Raw genomic sequence first — 3,728 nt, forward strand, 5'->3', positions numbered from 1 at the left:
GTCACATCCTAGGACCCGCTCCGCCGTAACACGATATTGTCCGCTTTGGGCCCACCGACCCTCACGGTTTTGTTTCCGGCAGCTCAGGAGCAGCTTCCCAGTAGGTCACCCATCCTGGGATTGCTCTAGCATCAACATGCTTAACCTCGGAGTACCCATCCCCTCCGAAGCCGCTGAGCCACCAAAAGGCCTTCTTGTTAGATTGGAGGTGGGCATGTACATATACAGCACATAACCCCTCTCCGTTTGGCCGATGTGGGATATTACAATCCACCCCCCTTGGGAGTCCGACGCCCTCGTCGGCACACTCGCACCACACGGCAGAGTGGCTCTGATACCATTTGTCACAATTTTTATATATGCATAACAGAAACCATAAAACTGCTGAAAAGAAAAGAGCAAGAAAAGATTTATTTTACTGATGAAAACATGTTGTAATGATTATCCACCCCCAATCAAATAGTAAAAGGTATATATATGATCAATAGTAAAAGGAGAGACACTTATATAATGCTTGGTTGTAACTTCATCACTCTCCTTGACATAGGTCTTCTCAAAACCTTTGATTATTGGAAGCTGCTCCCATTATATTCTAAGTTCCTCCATTGTGTAGATGATAGGAGAAGACCCCATGTGGTGGTGCATAGTCTTCTCCCCACGGTTTTGCTTGTTTGCCAATGAGAGTCTTTAATACACGAAAAAATATTAAATAGATTGGTAAAATACAAGGGAAACAATGAAGATAATTTAAAAAAATACAAGGGAAGCAATGAAGGTAATTTTAAAAAATCACCTTGAATGCATCTGACTCGAAGTGCTCGCATAGAAACTCTTACTGGTCCTCTCTCCCAATGAAATCTGAAGGCATGCCAGAGGGCCCTTCCTTCATATAAGCTTTGTGACACTGGTACTTCTAGTCATTGTACCTCTCATGTGCCCTCTTTAGTATCCAATTGAACATTGGCTCATCATTTTCATCCCACTCATACTTCGGCTAAGTAACAAATAAAAAAAATTTCATGTTAAGCACTGAAAAATTAAATTAAAAAATGTAATTAAGTAAATTTACTTTTCAAGTTCTGTTTTCAGTTACTTACCGACATTGCATTCCACACCTTCCACTTCTCGGTTTGATCAAGGTCGTAGAACGTCTTTGCCCTCAATCCCACTAGACTCCGTATGGCGCAACCGATATTATGGTGTGCCACCAAACTGTTTATCCCCCTCAGGGAGCAATACTCCAGCTTGATCTTCTGCCCTGTTTGTGCAACGATATCCTCCGCCTTCTTTCCAGAACATAAACCCCGCTTCTTTTTCAGGGCCGGAGCTACAATTAACATGTGAGAAAACATTAGGATACTTAATGTCACATCCCGACTCTTAAATTTTTACCCTAATTACTTGCATGATGTTAATAAGAATTTTTACCGTCTTCGTTAATGAATTTTATAGTTTCAAAGGAGCCTAGAGATGTTTTGAGGGACGATTATTTCGGAGAAATTTTTACGTAGGAGGATTTGTTGAAAGCGGTAAAAAAGGGGTAAATTTTGGTTAGTAAAAAGGTAATTTGTATTAGGGTATGTTTTTGGGGTGTTTATGGAGTTGGGTTTTAAGGTGATGGGTTGGGATCCGGTTGGGACAAAAAGCCCAAACATTTCCTTCTCTCTTTCTCCTCTCCCCCGAGCTCCTCTCTCCCCGCCGAACTCTCCACCTCCGATCGTTGCCGTCCGGCCAGCACAGGCCGCCGCACCGGTCCTGTTTGAACCCCTGTCGTCTCCTCTTTCCTCATGGGTAGGTGAGTAGCTCTGCCACGCTGCCGATCAGGAGAAATCCCGTCCAAGATGCCGACTGTCCTCTCGCCAGAGCTCCCTCCTCTGGCCGCCATAGCCGGCGATTCTTGTCCCATCTTGTAGCTCTCATCTAGGGTAGTAATCTCTCAAAAGGAATTGGCTCGATTCGTACTTGGAAAAGAGAAATCAATAATTGAAATTCTATGGCTCAATTTTATGTTTTGTTTCGATTACCCTATCTAGGCTTGGAATTACTGTTTGTTCTAGTTATGAAAGTTGTTGTGCGTGTTGAGAGGAAGGTTGTGCTAAAATTTGGTGGGCATTGGAGGTCGCCGGAGTTAGGCTGTCGGCTGTCGGCCGCTGCTGTCGGCGGAGCACACGGCGGCGCCGCCTCTTTTAGGAAGTTTATCAGGGTTTTAAATTTGTTATGCTGAAAGGAGTCGGGGATTTAATTATATATTTGAATTTGTTAGGGTATGTCTGTTATGCTAATGATGTGAAGTTTGGAATTTCTGGAGGAGTTTTGGATAGGTTTGAGATTTTTCAGAGATTGGTAAACTTGGCAGTTAATAGGGTAGAATCCGGCTGTTGGATTAATATTAATTGTTTAAACTGTAAAAGGTTATTATAAGGCTGCCGGTGCTTGTGGTGAAGTTTGGGCCATATCAAATTAAGGATAGCGAAGTTGAGCAAGGATGGACGTGTATAAGACTCACTTTTAATTTTGCCTATTTTTATGTAAGTGTTGATTTTTAGTCAAGAATTTAATTATATATTTGAAACATGACGTGAGGAGGCTCGAGTAGAAGAGATCTCGGATCGACATCAGGCTTAGGCCTAAATTTATGAGTGGACATTTTGGTTTTTAATTAATATGTATGCATGATTTTATAAGTTGCCCATTATATTTTCCAAGCTTAAATTGTAATTTCGGCTTATGAAATTGTCTTTGAATTTATTTGATTTTGATGCATTGATTAATCTTTACCATGATTTATGGAATTTATTTGAGATTGACATATTGGTTATGTTTTTGATTATGAACTTATGGATTTGAGCTTGGGTTAGAGATTTGGTATTTGAGCTTTGATATTCCTTATGATTTCCGGATTTGAGATTATATCCAGATTTGCATATTGCCTGGTTTTCGAAAGATGATAATTATTTAAGTTAATTATTTCATTGAGCATTTTAACGTGTGGGACACGTCATTAAATTTAATTATTTTCTTTGCTCTTTGAATTCTTTGAGTACGGTTGGGAATCGTACTTATGCTTTAGTTATGAGTTTCGGGGAAAATCACATGGATTTATGTTTCTTTATTTATGTCATACTTGTTGGATAATATATTACTAATGCTAGCATGTTGTTCCGCCTTTCGAGGGGATGTGGCTTCCACGTTTTAAGTGGGGTTACTCAAGCCCTTTCCGCCTTCCGGTGATGTGATGTAATCGACGACATCACGCAAGCCCTGCACCCTCTCTATTATCATAACGTGAAGGTGTATAGAGTATGAGAGTACTTTTGCCTAGGAGGCACCTGAGCCTGGAATGCTCACTTGTATGGCTATATTTGCTTCTTATTTATTGTTGTTGACTTGACTAGCGGGGCTAGTCCATCTTTTTTATATTCCTTTTTACAAAGGTCTTTATGAATCCTTGTTGTTGTTTTGACTAGCGGGGCTAGTCCACTATTTTGATACCTTCTTCTATGAAGGTTATTAATTATCTTTGTCGATATTTTGATTAGCGAGGCTAGTCCGTTTTCTTGGGATTTTCTTTTGAAGGCGTTATCAACACTTGCATGCAACGGATTTATTGCTTATCAGAAAGTGGGAAAGTATTTAAGTTTTGGTTTCTTATCCTATGTCCTTTTATTTATTTATTTTTGTCCACTCACTCTAACGTTTTAAATTGCTTTCCTCTGGGTCATTTGGTT

The sequence above is a fragment of the Fragaria vesca genome, linkage group LG1, assembly GCF_000184155.1.
Source record: "Fragaria vesca subsp. vesca linkage group LG1, FraVesHawaii_1.0, whole genome shotgun sequence".
In the NCBI taxonomy this organism is placed as follows: Eukaryota; Viridiplantae; Streptophyta; class Magnoliopsida; order Rosales; family Rosaceae; genus Fragaria; species Fragaria vesca.